Below are 16676 nucleotides of genomic sequence, written 5' to 3' on the forward strand. Positions count from 1 at the left end.
CACCTGTGACATTACTATACCAGAATCTGAATCATTAATGTAGATTAGGAATAGCAAAGGTCCTAATACTGATCCCTGTGGTACACCACTGGTTACCTCGCTCCATTTTGAGGGTGCTCCTCTAATCAAATTAGGGTTTGGGTTTGGTTTTGGGCTTGGGTTAGGATTGGGGTTCCGGTTCAGCTTCAATGTTTCGGGTTCTACCAGGGGAGTTATTCCAAGGCAGGTACAGTACTATTCCCAATGACAAAAAAAGACCAAAAATGTGGAACGCTTCACGAATTTGCGTGTCATCCTTGCGCAAGGATGACATGCAAATTCGTGAAGCGTTCCACATTTTTGGTCTTTTTTTGTCGTTGGGAATAGTAGATTCAGGGGCCATGCTAATCTTCTCTGTATCGTTCCAATTTTAGTATATGTGCTGCCGTAGCGAACACACGGTGCTTACCTGATACGCGCCTCTATGTACAGCGAGTGGCTAAAGAGCGATTGGTCTTGTGGTGTGTCAAGCATAGTCCAATTGTGTCCAATTGCTCTGCGTATATGCATGGTTGTCCACAATCAACACGCAGAGGGTTACAAACTCTGAGGATATCACGTTTGCAGAAAGCGGCTGAATAAAGAAGTCTGCACATCTGCACCTTCAAACCGGCTGGGAAAGATATGCAAATACTGACATGTTACCTATGACGTTGACCCCTCCGGATTGGCCAGCATACCAAAAGACTTGCAGGTTGACCAGGGTCCCGTTTCGTATCACAGCGCGGAATGCAACTGACACCTCAGAGGAGGGGGCTTAATACTCGGGGCTAGGGTCAGAGTTAGGGTTTAATAATGACACTCAATGATTATTAGGAATACAGAACTACACAGTTCTTGCAATTATACCTTTAGACACGATGTAGTGGTCATCTAGTTTAAAAACAGGTACAAGAAATAACTGATGAAACTACCTCAGCTGGAGGCCATTCTTCCAGGAACAGGAGTGAAGGATGCCAGGTTATACGGTCAGAGGTAATAATAGTAATAATAATAATAATAATAATAATAATAGTTTAAACTCACGTTTAATAAAGAAGTGAGCACAGCTATACATCAGAGAGACAGCTGGGAGATATGCAAATACTGACCCGTTACATAGAAGGTTGACCAGGGTCCCACCCCCTCTGTTGGTGCAGAATGCTACTGCACCTCAGAAGGAGATGGGCTTAATAGCCGGTGTTAGTGCTAAGAACATAAGAAAGTTTACAAATGAGAGGAGGCCATTCAGCCCATCTTGCTCGTTAGGTTGTTAGTAGCTTATTGATCCCAGAATCTCATCAAGCAGCTTCTTGAAGAATCCCAGGGTGTCAGCTTCAAAAAACATTACTGGGAAGCTGGTCCAGACCCTCACATTTCTCTGTGTAAAAAAGTGCCTCTTATTTTCTGTTCTGAATGCCCCTTTATCTAATCTCCATTTGTGACCCCTGGTCCTTGTTTCTTTTTTTCAGGTCAAAAAAGTCCCCTGGGTCGACATTGTCTATACCTTTTAGGATTTGGAATGCTGAATCAGATCACCACGTAGTCCTCTTTGTTCAAGACTGAATGGATTCAATTTTTTTAGCCTGTCTGCATACGACATGCCTTTTAAGTAAAAAACGTTGGAAAATTGTGAAAAGCTTTAAAATTGCACCGCTACTGCTGCAAATAATAGGCTTAACACCTAAAATGTCTGTGTCCTCAGAAGGCTCTGTTTATATTACGATTACTATAAGGATCATGTGACAAGTACTGCTTCATTACAAATTGAGAATAAACTGCATTTTTGTATTAAGTAGAAAAAAGTTGGAAAATGTTGAAAAGCTTTAAAATTGCATCACTGTTGCTGCAGATAATAGGGCTAACACCTAAAACGTCTGTGTTTCAGTGTGCTAGTCTCCTAGTTTTGTGTCGTCTGCAAATTTAACAAGTTTTCTTACTATACCAGAATCTAAATCATTAATGTAGATGAGGACATGTTACCTACGATGTTGACACCTCTGGATTGGCCAGCATCCCGAAAGACTTGCAGGTTGACCAGGGTCCCGTTTTGTCTGATAGCGCAGAATGCTACTGACACCTCAGAGGAGGGGGCTTAATACTCGGGGCTAGGGTCAGAGTTAGGGTTTAATAATGACACTCAATGATTATTAGGAATACAGAACTACACATTTCTTGCAATTATACCTTTAGACACGATGTAGTGGTCATCTAGTTTAAAAACAGGTACAAGAAATAACTGATGAAACTACCTCAGCTGGAGGCCATTCTTCCAGGAACAGGAGTGAAGGATGCCAGGTTATACGGTCAGAGGTAATAATAGTAATAATAATAATAATAATAATAGTTTAAACTCACGTTTAATAAAGAAGTGAGCAAATATTGACCCGTTACCTAGAAGGTTGACCAGGGTCCCACCCCCTCTGTTGGTGCAGAATGCTACTGCACCTCAGAAGGAGATGGGCTTAATAGCCGGTGTTAGTGCTAAGAACATAAGAACATAAGAAAGTTTACAAATGAGAGGAGGCCATTCAGCCCATCTTGCTCGTTAGGTTGTTAGTAGCTTATTGATCCCAGAATCTCATCAAGCAGCTTCTTGAAGAATCCCAGGGTGTCAGCTTCAAAAAACATTACTGGGAAGCTGGTCCAGACCCTCACATTTCTCTGTGTAAAAAAGTGCCTCTTATTTTCTGTTCTGAATGCCCCTTTATCTAATCTCCATTTGTGACCCCTGGTCCTTGTTTCTTTTTTTCAGGTCAAAAAAGTCCCCTGGGTCGACATTGTCTATACCTTTTAGGATTTGGAATGCTGAATCAGATCACCACGTAGTCCTCTTTGTTCAAGACTGAATAGATTCAATTTTTTAGCCTGTCTGCATACGACATGCCTTTTAAGTAAAAAACGTTGGAAAATTGTGAAAAGCTTTAAAATTGCACCGCTACTGCTGCAAATAATAGGCTTAACACCTAAAATGTCTGTGTCCTCAGAAGGCTCTGTTTATATTACGATTACTATAAGGATCATGTGACAAGTACTGCTTCATTACAAATTGAGAATAAACTGCATTTTTGTATTAAGTAGAAAAAAGTTGGAAAATGTTGAAAAGCTTTAAAATTGCATCACTGTTGCTGCAGATAATAGGGCTAACACCTAAAACGTCTGTGTTTCAGTGTGCTAGTCTCCTAGTTTTGTGTCGTCTGCAAATTTAACAAGTTTTCTTACTATACCAGAATCTAAATCATTAATGTAGATGAGGACATGTTACCTACGATGTTGACACCTCTGGATTGGCCAGCATCCCGAAAGACTTGCAGGTTGACCAGGGTCCCGTTTTGTCTGATAGCGCAGAATGCTACTGACACCTCAGAGGAGGGGGCTTAATACTCGGGGCTAGGGTCAGAGTTAGGGTTTAATAATGACACTCAATGATTATTAGGAATACAGAACTACACATTTCTTGCAATTATACCTTTAGACACGATGTAGTGGTCATCTAGTTTAAAAACAGGTACAAGAAATAACTGATGAAACTACCTCAGCTGGAGGCCATTCTTCCAGGAACAGGAGTGAAGGATGCCAGGTTATACGGTCAGAGGTAATAATAGTAATAATAATAATAATAATAATAGTTTAAACTCACGTTTAATAAAGAAGTGAGCAAATATTGACCCGTTACCTAGAAGGTTGACCAGGGTCCCACCCCCTCTGTTGGTGCAGAATGCTACTGCACCTCAGAAGGAGATGGGCTTAATAGCCGGTGTTAGTGCTAAGAACATAAGAACATAAGAAAGTTTACAAATGAGAGGAGGCCATTCAGCCCATCTTGCTCGTTAGGTTGTTAGTAGCTTATTGATCCCAGAATCTCATCAAGCAGCTTCTTGAAGAATCCCAGGGTGTCAGCTTCAAAAAACATTACTGGGAAGCTGGTCCAGACCCTCACATTTCTCTGTGTAAAAAAGTGCCTCTTATTTTCTGTTCTGAATGCCCCTTTATCTAATCTCCATTTGTGACCCCTGGTCCTTGTTTCTTTTTTTCAGGTCAAAAAAGTCCCCTGGGTCGACATTGTCTATACCTTTTAGGATTTGGAATGCTGAATCAGATCACCACGTAGTCCTCTTTGTTCAAGACTGAATAGATTCAATTTTTTTAGCCTGTCTGCATACGACATGCCTTTTAAGTAAAAAACGTTGGAAAATTGTGAAAAGCTTTAAAATTGCACCGCTACTGCTGCAAATAATAGGCTTAACACCTAAAATGTCTGTGTCCTCAGAAGGCTCTGTTTATATTACGATTACTATAAGGATCATGTGACAAGTACTGCTTCATTACAAATTGAGAATAAACTGCATTTTTGTATTAAGTAGAAAAAAGTTGGAAAATGTTGAAAAGCTTTAAAATTGCATCACTGTTGCTGCAGATAATAGGGCTAACACCTAAAACGTCTGTGTTTCAGTGTGCTAGTCTCCTAGTTTTGTGTCGTCTGCAAATTTAACAGGTTTTCTTACTATACCAGAATCTAAATCATTAATGTAGATGAGGACATGTTACCTACGATGTTGACACCTCTGGATTGGCCAGCATCCCGAAAGACTTGCAGGTTGACCAGGGTCCCGTTTTGTCTGATAGCGCAGAATGCTACTGACACCTCAGAGGAGGGGGCTTAATACTCGGGGCTAGGGTCAGAGTTAGGGTTTAATAATGACACTCAATGATTATTAGGAATACAGAACTACACATTTCTTGCAATTATACCTTTAGACACGATGTAGTGGTCATCTAGTTTAAAAACAGGTACAAGAAATAACTGATGAAACTACCTCAGCTGGAGGCCATTCTTCCAGGAACAGGAGTGAAGGATGCCAGGTTATACGGTCAGAGGTAATAATAGTAATAATAATAATAATAATAATAATAGTTTAAACTCACGTTTAATAAAGAAGTGAGCACAGCTATACATCAGAGAGACAGCTGGGAGATATGCAAATTTAACAAGTTTGCTTACTGTCACAAAATCCGTAGGTTCAGATTTCTGTACGTACTCTGTTCCATTTAGCTCAGTATACACTCTTATCTCAGGGGAGACGTTAGGAGGACAGAGATGTTACTACTCCTTGTGGGGTATTTTTATTACGCTCTTGACCCGCAATATATCCAGATGACTAATATAGCACCCAAGAAATTGACAGACTTATGTATTTAAAGTTTGCAGAAGATGGACCACCTTACCCTGTCTGGGATGAGTGTGGTACTCCATTGTAATTACTTAGGAGTTATATAGGTTTTTCGTCCCATTGGAATACATGGGACGCCTCAATTAAATCCAATCATTAATCTGGTGAGACAGCTCTTATCCCTTTTACAAATAATAGTTTTCAAAAGATCCGGACTAACTTTTCAGAATGAATAGGTGTCATGTACTGAATGAATTCACAACTTCATATTTGTCCAACTCTATGATCTCATTCCTTGTTTTCCTCCGAGCCCCTCCTTTATCTGAAAAGTTAAGTGAACCAAAGTTCCCAGGATCTTGGTTTATAATATAATATAAAAACACTACTGTTTATATGTGCATGCAAAACACTATTTTTATATGTGTTATATATGAGAGATGTTCTTAATATGTGACATCATCTTCTAATTCATTATATTTTGCTAAATTAAAGGCATGTGTTTCTTTTAACCTCATATTGTTTCATCATTTTGTTAATGAGTCAGTTTTAATTCCATATACCATTGTCTAACAGAGGATTTGACAAAAGATTGTCTCGTGCAGTATTTAAGTCAATTAGTTTCACTAAGTTTAAGTGGTAATAGTTTTCATTTGAATTATTTATCCCTTAAAAGATGCACTAACCAGGCTCTGACCTGTATCTGACTTCTAAATATGCTATTCCAAGCAGTTTTCCAGAGTCTCTTGTTTTTTCAAGGCCAAAGTCTGTGCAAACACTTTTTTAGATCTATGACCTATCAATGTCTGTTAAGCCATCGTTTTTGCATATTATTTCAAGATATATTCTTATCTGTGCTAAACCACTAATTCCATAAACCCTAAATTCCAAATCTACAAGACTTGCAGCTTTGCTAGCGTAGAATGCAATAAGACCCCCTCCTTTCTCTACAGCCTGTTCATCGGGATAAGGAGAGAGGCCCCTTTTAGCAATAGAGCAGTTTCAAAGAACCACATTATAAGGACTCCATCTACCATCATTAGACAATAGTATAGTGGATTAACAACAAGGTACATTATAGTATATTATTACAAACTTAACACAAAAACATAACACAACACCCTTAAAATTCTATAATTCAATGGACATCATAATGTCTAGAGGTCTTGTTGTTCAATAGAAGGAGAAATAAACTGTACCACTTTCCCTTTTAATTAAATCAAATACTGCTTCCAGCTTTTAATCTTCTTATTAATACAGTAAAGTCATGAACAAGCAATAATACTTGTCAGTTTAAATAATATGTTTTCTTATTATAGCAAATACTTAAAACATACTATTAATCTTATGAAATCAAATAATTAGTTTTAGTTTCAAATACCATGCTGTCTAAAAAAAGGTTTTAATCATTTATTTTATTAATTTACAATACCTTTGTGTCTAATTACTAGTCTTTGACCATTATAAACTATAAACAGTGTAAATTATCACTGAACCTTTTTAACTATGAATGTGGCATTTCAAGATAAACTTAATTAATTTACTTCAGTTTAACAGTTGCTGCTAGAATTTATAATATCACTTTATTTCTTTGGTGAATCCCTCTAAGATTTAAATCCAAATACAGGCCAGTATAACTGCATTCAACTCTTATATTTTTTATAATGACTGAACTAGGCTTGACCCTGTTCTTTGTTCATACAAAATCCAGCTGAGACAGGTTTTTTCTTAAGACCTTGGCTGTTCAGTTTTAATGTTCATTTATTTGTGGTAAAGAATCTCTTTCTTATCTTGTTTGTAGGTGTGATTAACGTTCACTTTTAGCCGGAATGGTGCTTTTTTATTCCCAGATTACTAAGTACTTAATTAAAAACATGTGTAGACTGACCTATTTCATGGAGCAAGAGAGCCACCTACTGGCGGTACACGGATACTCCCTCTTTATCCTTCCTTCAAAAAACCTCTAACACTTCATTTTTATGTCAAAGTACATTCCATATGTGAAATCGCCTAGGACATGTCCAGCATATCCATACGTTCCCAGCAGGATTCAGCTTCTGTACCAGGTTTCGCTCTAGTTGTTTCCACAAGAAGTCCCTTGATCCAATGTTTCTCCAGCACAGGTGTGGATTTCCATGGTCTGACTTCATTCCTATAAGATACTTGGACACGTTTAGCTGTACATATTACTTCGATATATTTCCTTTTGTTCACACCGGGTCATTTTGCAAGGTATGCGCTCCATCCAGAATTCTAAAGGAGGTCAAAACTCACTGTGATTCATATTTTTGGGCACTCAATTACTGTTCTTTTCCACATCATCAGTAGCAAACTTAACATAAATGAATCTGAATCAGTTGATGAACCGTGCACTGTAGCTTACTGAGATCCTCCATGCAAAGGAGTCCAATGTTTTACTACATGGAATAACTAGTTCACCGTCACCTGTGACATTACTATACCAGAATCTGAATCATTAATGTAGATTAGGAATAGCAAAGGTCCTAATACTGATCCCTGTGGTACACCACTGGTTACCTCGCTCCATTTTGAGGGTGCTCCTCTAATCAAATTAGGGTTTGGGTTTGGTTTTGGGCTTGGGTTAGGATTGGGGTTCCGGTTCAGCTTCAATGTTTCGGGTTCTACCAGGGGAGTTATTCCAAGGCAGGTACAGTACTATTCCCAACGACAAAAAAAGACCAAAAATGTGGAACGCTTCACGAATTTGCGTGTCATCCTTGCGCAGGGGCCATGCTAATCTTCTCTGTATCGTTCCAATTTTAGTATATGTGCTGCCGTAGCGAACACACGGTGCTTACCTGATACGCGCCTCTATGTACAGCGAGTGGCTAAAGAGCGATTGGTCTTGTGGTGTGTCAAGCATAGTCCAATTGTGTCCAATTGCTCTGCGTATATGCATGGTTGTCCACAATCAACACGCAGAGGGTTACAAACTCTGAGGATATCACGTTTGCAGAAAGCGGCTGAATAAAGAAGTCTGCACATCTGCACCTTCAAACCGGCTGGGAAAGATATGCAAATACTGACATGTTACCTATGACGTTGACCCCTCCGGATTGGCCAGCATACCAAAAGACTTGCAGGTTGACCAGGGTCCCGTTTCGTATCACAGCGTGGAATGCAACTGACACCTCAGAGGAGGGGGCTTAATACTCGGGGCTAGGGTCAGAGTTAGGGTTTAATAATGACACTCAATGATTATTAGGAATACAGAACTACACAGTTCTTGCAATTATACCTTTAGACACGATGTAGTGGTCATCTAGTTTAAAAACAGGTACAAGAAATAACTGATGAAACTACCTCAGCTGGAGGCCATTCTTCCAGGAACAGGAGTGAAGGATGCCAGGTTATACGGTCAGAGGTAATAATAGTAATAATAATAATAATAATAATAGTTTAAACTCACGTTTAATAAAGAAGTGAGCAAATATTGACCCGTTACCTAGAAGGTTGACCAGGGTCCCACCCCCTCTGTTGGTGCAGAATGCTACTGCACCTCAGAAGGAGATGGGCTTAATAGCCGGTGTTAGTGCTAAGAACATAAGAACATAAGAAAGTTTACAAATGAGAGGAGGCCATTCAGCCCATCTTGCTCGTTAGGTTGTTAGTAGCTTATTGATCCCAGAATCTCATCAAGCAGCTTCTTGAAGAATCCCAGGGTGTCAGCTTCAAAAAACATTACTGGGAAGCTGGTCCAGACCCTCACATTTCTCTGTGTAAAAAAGTGCCTCTTATTTTCTGTTCTGAATGCCCCTTTATCTAATCTCCATTTGTGACCCCTGGTCCTTGTTTCTTTTTTTCAGGTCAAAAAAGTCCCCTGGGTCGACATTGTCTATACCTTTTAGGATTTGGAATGCTGAATCAGATCACCACGTAGTCCTCTTTGTTCAAGACTGAATAGATTCAATTTTTTTAGCCTGTCTGCATACGACATGCCTTTTAAGTAAAAAACGTTGGAAAATTGTGAAAAGCTTTAAAATTGCACCGCTACTGCTGCAAATAATAGGCTTAACACCTAAAATGTCTGTGTCCTCAGAAGGCTCTGTTTATATTACGATTACTATAAGGATCATGTGACAAGTACTGCTTCATTACAAATTGAGAATAAACTGCATTTTTGTATTAAGTAGAAAAAAGTTGGAAAATGTTGAAAAGCTTTAAAATTGCATCACTGTTGCTGCAGATAATAGGGCTAACACCTAAAACGTCTGTGTTTCAGTGTGCTAGTCTCCTAGTTTTGTGTCGTCTGCAAATTTAACAAGTTTTCTTACTATACCAGAATCTAAATCATTAATGTAGATGAGGACATGTTACCTACGATGTTGACACCTCTGGATTGGCCAGCATCCCGAAAGACTTGCAGGTTGACCAGGGTCCCGTTTTGTCTGATAGCGCAGAATGCTACTGACACCTCAGAGGAGGGGGCTTAATACTCGGGGCTAGGGTCAGAGTTAGGGTTTAATAATGACACTCAATGATTATTAGGAATACAGAACTACACATTTCTTGCAATTATACCTTTAGACACGATGTAGTGGTCATCTAGTTTAAAAACAGGTACAAGAAATAACTGATGAAACTACCTCAGCTGGAGGCCATTCTTCCAGGAACAGGAGTGAAGGATGCCAGGTTATACGGTCAGAGGTAATAATAGTAATAATAATAATAATAATAATAGTTTAAACTCACGTTTAATAAAGAAGTGAGCAAATATTGACCCGTTACCTAGAAGGTTGACCAGGGTCCCACCCCCTCTGTTGGTGCAGAATGCTACTGCACCTCAGAAGGAGATGGGCTTAATAGCCGGTGTTAGTGCTAAGAACATAAGAACATAAGAAAGTTTACAAATGAGAGGAGGCCATTCAGCCCATCTTGCTCGTTAGGTTGTTAGTAGCTTATTGATCCCAGAATCTCATCAAGCAGCTTCTTGAAGAATCCCAGGGTGTCAGCTTCAAAAAACATTACTGGGAAGCTGGTCCAGACCCTCACATTTCTCTGTGTAAAAAAGTGCCTCTTATTTTCTGTTCTGAATGCCCCTTTATCTAATCTCCATTTGTGACCCCTGGTCCTTGTTTCTTTTTTTCAGGTCAAAAAAGTCCCCTGGGTCGACATTGTCTATACCTTTTAGGATTTGGAATGCTGAATCAGATCACCACGTAGTCCTCTTTGTTCAAGACTGAATAGATTCAATTTTTTTAGCCTGTCTGCATACGACATGCCTTTTAAGTAAAAAACGTTGGAAAATTGTGAAAAGCTTTAAAATTGCACCGCTACTGCTGCAAATAATAGGCTTAACACCTAAAATGTCTGTGTCCTCAGAAGGCTCTGTTTATATTACGATTACTATAAGGATCATGTGACAAGTACTGCTTCATTACAAATTGAGAATAAACTGCATTTTTGTATTAAGTAGAAAAAAGTTGGAAAATGTTGAAAAGCTTTAAAATTGCATCACTGTTGCTGCAGATAATAGGGCTAACACCTAAAACGTCTGTGTTTCAGTGTGCTAGTCTCCTAGTTTTGTGTCGTCTGCAAATTTAACAGGTTTTCTTACTATACCAGAATCTAAATCATTAATGTAGATGAGGACATGTTACCTACGATGTTGACACCTCTGGATTGGCCAGCATCCCGAAAGACTTGCAGGTTGACCAGGGTCCCGTTTTGTCTGATAGCGCAGAATGCTACTGACACCTCAGAGGAGGGGGCTTAATACTCGGGGCTAGGGTCAGAGTTAGGGTTTAATAATGACACTCAATGATTATTAGGAATACAGAACTACACATTTCTTGCAATTATACCTTTAGACACGATGTAGTGGTCATCTAGTTTAAAAACAGGTACAAGAAATAACTGATGAAACTACCTCAGCTGGAGGCCATTCTTCCAGGAACAGGAGTGAAGGATGCCAGGTTATACGGTCAGAGGTAATAATAGTAATAATAATAATAATAATAATAGTTTAAACTCACGTTTAATAAAGAAGTGAGCACAGCTATACATCAGAGAGACAGCTGGGAGATATGCAAATTTAACAAGTTTGCTTACTGTCACAAAATCCGTAGGTTCAGATTTCTGTACGTACTCTGTTCCATTTAGCTCAGTATACACTCTTATCTCAGGGGAGACGTTAGGAGGACAGAGATGTTACTACTCCTTGTGGGGTATTTTTATTACGCTCTTGACCCGCAATATATCCAGATGACTAATATAGCACCCAAGAAATTGACAGACTTATGTATTTAAAGTTTGCAGAAGATGGACCACCTTACCCTGTCTGGGATGAGTGTGGTACTCCATTGTAATTACTTAGGAGTTATATAGGTTTTTCGTCCCATTGGAATACATGGGACGCCTCAATTAAATCCAATCATTAATCTGGTGAGACAGCTCTTATCCCTTTTACAAATAATAGTTTTCAAAAGATCCGGACTAACTTTTCAGAATGAATAGGTGTCATGTACTGAATGAATTCACAACTTCATATTTGTCCAACTCTATGATCTCATTCCTTGTTTTCCTCCGAGCCCCTCCTTTATCTGAAAAGTTAAGTGAACCAAAGTTCCCAGGATCTTGGTTTATAATATAATATAAAAACACTACTGTTTATATGTGCATGCAAAACACTATTTTTATATGTGTTATATATGAGAGATGTTCTTAATATGTGACATCATCTTCTAATTCATTATATTTTGCTAAATTAAAGGCATGTGTTTCTTTTAACCTCATATTGTTTCATCATTTTGTTAATGAGTCAGTTTTAATTCCATATACCATTGTCTAACAGAGGATTTGACAAAAGATTGTCTCGTGCAGTATTTAAGTCAATTAGTTTCACTAAGTTTAAGTGGTAATAGTTTTCATTTGAATTATTTATCCCTTAAAAGATGCACTAACCAGGCTCTGACCTGTATCTGACTTCTAAATATGCTATTCCAAGCAGTTTTCCAGAGTCTCTTGTTTTTTCAAGGCCAAAGTCTGTGCAAACACTTTTTTAGATCTATGACCTATCAATGTCTGTTAAGCCATCGTTTTTGCATATTATTTCAAGATATATTCTTATCTGTGCTAAACCACTAATTCCATAAACCCTAAATTCCAAATCTACAAGACTTGCAGCTTTGCTAGCGTAGAATGCAATAAGACCCCCTCCTTTCTCTACAGCCTGTTCATCGGGATAAGGAGAGAGGCCCCTTTTAGCAATAGAGCAGTTTCAAAGAACCACATTATAAGGACTCCATCTACCATCATTAGACAATAGTATAGTGGATTAACAACAAGGTACATTATAGTATATTATTACAAACTTAACACAAAAACATAACACAACACCCTTAAAATTCTATAATTCAATGGACATCATAATGTCTAGAGGTCTTGTTGTTCAATAGAAGGAGAAATAAACTGTACCACTTTCCCTTTTAATTAAATCAAATACTGCTTCCAGCTTTTAATCTTCTTATTAATACAGTAAAGTCATGAACAAGCAATAATACTTGTCAGTTTAAATAATATGTTTTCTTATTATAGCAAATACTTAAAACATACTATTAATCTTATGAAATCAAATAATTAGTTTTAGTTTCAAATACCATGCTGTCTAAAAAAAGGTTTTAATCATTTATTTTATTAATTTACAATACCTTTGTGTCTAATTACTAGTCTTTGACCATTATAAACTATAAACAGTGTAAATTATCACTGAACCTTTTTAACTATGAATGTGGCATTTCAAGATAAACTTAATTAATTTACTTCAGTTTAACAGTTGCTGCTAGAATTTATAATATCACTTTATTTCTTTGGTGAATCCCTCTAAGATTTAAATCCAAATACAGGCCAGTATAACTGCATTCAACTCTTATATTTTTTATAATGACTGAACTAGGCTTGACCCTGTTCTTTGTTCATACAAAATCCAGCTGAGACAGGTTTTTTCTTAAGACCTTGGCTGTTCAGTTTTAATGTTCATTTATTTGTGGTAAAGAATCTCTTTCTTATCTTGTTTGTAGGTGTGATTAACGTTCACTTTTAGCCGGAATGGTGCTTTTTTATTCCCAGATTACTAAGTACTTAATTAAAAACATGTGTAGACTGACCTATTTCATGGAGCAAGAGAGCCACCTACTGGCGGTACACGGATACTCCCTCTTTATCCTTCCTTCAAAAAACCTCTAACACTTCATTTTTATGTCAAAGTACATTCCATATGTGAAATCGCCTAGGACATGTCCAGCATATCCATACGTTCCCAGCAGGATTCAGCTTCTGTACCAGGTTTCGCTCTAGTTGTTTCCACAAGAAGTCCCTTGATCCAATGTTTCTCCAGCACAGGTGTGGATTTCCATGGTCTGACTTCATTCCTATAAGATACTTGGACACGTTTAGCTGTACATATTACTTCGATATATTTCCTTTTGTTCACACCGGGTCATTTTGCAAGGTATGCGCTCCATCCAGAATTCTAAAGGAGGTCAAAACTCACTGTGATTCATATTTTTGGGCACTCAATTACTGTTCTTTTCCACATCATCAGTAGCAAACTTAACATAAATGAATCTGAATCAGTTGATGAACCGTGCACTGTAGCTTACTGAGATCCTCCATGCAAAGGAGTCCAATGTTTTACTACATGGAATAACTAGTTCACCGTCACCTGTGACATTACTATACCAGAATCTGAATCATTAATGTAGATTAGGAATAGCAAAGGTCCTAATACTGATCCCTGTGGTACACCACTGGTTACCTCGCTCCATTTTGAGGGTGCTCCTCTAATCAAATTAGGGTTTGGGTTTGGTTTTGGGCTTGGGTTAGGATTGGGGTTCCGGTTCAGCTTCAATGTTTCGGGTTCTACCAGGGGAGTTATTCCAAGGCAGGTACAGTACTATTCCCAACGACAAAAAAAGACCAAAAATGTGGAACGCTTCACGAATTTGCGTGTCATCCTTGCGCAGGGGCCATGCTAATCTTCTCTGTATCGTTCCAATTTTAGTATATGTGCTGCCGTAGCGAACACACGGTGCTTACCTGATACGCGCCTCTATGTACAGCGAGTGGCTAAAGAGCGATTGGTCTTGTGGTGTGTCAAGCATAGTCCAATTGTGTCCAATTGCTCTGCGTATATGCATGGTTGTCCACAATCAACACGCAGAGGGTTACAAACTCTGAGGATATCACGTTTGCAGAAAGCGGCTGAATAAAGAAGTCTGCACATCTGCACCTTCAAACCGGCTGGGAAAGATATGCAAATACTGACATGTTACCTATGACGTTGACCCCTCCGGATTGGCCAGCATACCAAAAGACTTGCAGGTTGACCAGGGTCCCGTTTCGTATCACAGCGTGGAATGCAACTGACACCTCAGAGGAGGGGGCTTAATACTCGGGGCTAGGGTCAGAGTTAGGGTTTAATAATGACACTCAATGATTATTAGGAATACAGAACTACACAGTTCTTGCAATTATACCTTTAGACACGATGTAGTGGTCATCTAGTTTAAAAACAGGTACAAGAAATAACTGATGAAACTACCTCAGCTGGAGGCCATTCTTCCAGGAACAGGAGTGAAGGATGCCAGGTTATACGGTCAGAGGTAATAATAGTAATAATAATAATAATAATAATAGTTTAAACTCACGTTTAATAAAGAAGTGAGCAAATATTGACCCGTTACCTAGAAGGTTGACCAGGGTCCCACCCCCTCTGTTGGTGCAGAATGCTACTGCACCTCAGAAGGAGATGGGCTTAATAGCCGGTGTTAGTGCTAAGAACATAAGAACATAAGAAAGTTTACAAATGAGAGGAGGCCATTCAGCCCATCTTGCTCGTTAGGTTGTTAGTAGCTTATTGATCCCAGAATCTCATCAAGCAGCTTCTTGAAGAATCCCAGGGTGTCAGCTTCAAAAAACATTACTGGGAAGCTGGTCCAGACCCTCACATTTCTCTGTGTAAAAAAGTGCCTCTTATTTTCTGTTCTGAATGCCCCTTTATCTAATCTCCATTTGTGACCCCTGGTCCTTGTTTCTTTTTTTCAGGTCAAAAAAGTCCCCTGGGTCGACATTGTCTATACCTTTTAGGATTTGGAATGCTGAATCAGATCACCACGTAGTCCTCTTTGTTCAAGACTGAATAGATTCAATTTTTTTAGCCTGTCTGCATACGACATGCCTTTTAAGTAAAAAACGTTGGAAAATTGTGAAAAGCTTTAAAATTGCACCGCTACTGCTGCAAATAATAGGCTTAACACCTAAAATGTCTGTGTCCTCAGAAGGCTCTGTTTATATTACGATTACTATAAGGATCATGTGACAAGTACTGCTTCATTACAAATTGAGAATAAACTGCATTTTTGTATTAAGTAGAAAAAAGTTGGAAAATGTTGAAAAGCTTTAAAATTGCATCACTGTTGCTGCAGATAATAGGGCTAACACCTAAAACGTCTGTGTTTCAGTGTGCTAGTCTCCTAGTTTTGTGTCGTCTGCAAATTTAACAAGTTTTCTTACTATACCAGAATCTAAATCATTAATGTAGATGAGGACATGTTACCTACGATGTTGACACCTCTGGATTGGCCAGCATCCCGAAAGACTTGCAGGTTGACCAGGGTCCCGTTTTGTCTGATAGCGCAGAATGCTACTGACACCTCAGAGGAGGGGGCTTAATACTCGGGGCTAGGGTCAGAGTTAGGGTTTAATAATGACACTCAATGATTATTAGGAATACAGAACTACACATTTCTTGCAATTATACCTTTAGACACGATGTAGTGGTCATCTAGTTTAAAAACAGGTACAAGAAATAACTGATGAAACTACCTCAGCTGGAGGCCATTCTTCCAGGAACAGGAGTGAAGGATGCCAGGTTATACGGTCAGAGGTAATAATAGTAATAATAATAATAATAATAATAGTTTAAACTCACGTTTAATAAAGAAGTGAGCAAATATTGACCCGTTACCTAGAAGGTTGACCAGGGTCCCACCCCCTCTGTTGGTGCAGAATGCTACTGCACCTCAGAAGGAGATGGGCTTAATAGCCGGTGTTAGTGCTAAGAACATAAGAACATAAGAAAGTTTACAAATGAGAGGAGGCCATTCAGCCCATCTTGCTCGTTAGGTTGTTAGTAGCTTATTGATCCCAGAATCTCATCAAGCAGCTTCTTGAAGAATCCCAGGGTGTCAGCTTCAAAAAACATTACTGGGAAGCTGGTCCAGACCCTCACATTTCTCTGTGTAAAAAAGTGCCTCTTATTTTCTGTTCTGAATGCCCCTTTATCTAATCTCCATTTGTGACCCCTGGTCCTTGTTTCTTTTTTTCAGGTCAAAAAAGTCCCCTGGGTCGACATTGTCTATACCTTTTAGGATTTGGAATGCTGAATCAGATCACCACGTAGTCCTCTTTGTTCAAGACTGAATAGATTCAATTTTTTTAGCCTGTCTGCATACGACATGCCTTTTAAGT

General features: G+C 38.8%; 2 non-coding genes and 1 pseudogene across 2 annotated transcripts; all 3 read right to left on the reverse strand.

Moving 5' to 3' along the window:
- Positions 1–259: 259 nt before the first annotated feature.
- Positions 260–437, reverse strand: LOC131736743 (U6 spliceosomal RNA; annotated as a pseudogene).
- Positions 438–7887: 7450 nt separating this feature from the next.
- On the reverse strand, positions 7888–7994 carry LOC131736720 (U6 spliceosomal RNA). Its single transcript, XR_009328313.1, has one exon. It is a non-coding gene; the product is annotated as a U6 spliceosomal RNA (small nuclear RNA).
- Positions 7995–14125: 6131 nt separating this feature from the next.
- Positions 14126–14232, reverse strand: LOC131736721 (U6 spliceosomal RNA). The gene has a single exon (XR_009328314.1). It is a non-coding gene; the product is annotated as a U6 spliceosomal RNA (small nuclear RNA).
- Between the last annotated feature and the right edge of the window lie 2444 nt (positions 14233–16676).

The sequence above is a fragment of the Acipenser ruthenus genome, unplaced genomic scaffold, assembly GCF_902713425.1.
Source record: "Acipenser ruthenus unplaced genomic scaffold, fAciRut3.2 maternal haplotype, whole genome shotgun sequence".
Classification (NCBI taxonomy): domain Eukaryota; kingdom Metazoa; phylum Chordata; class Actinopteri; order Acipenseriformes; family Acipenseridae; genus Acipenser; species Acipenser ruthenus.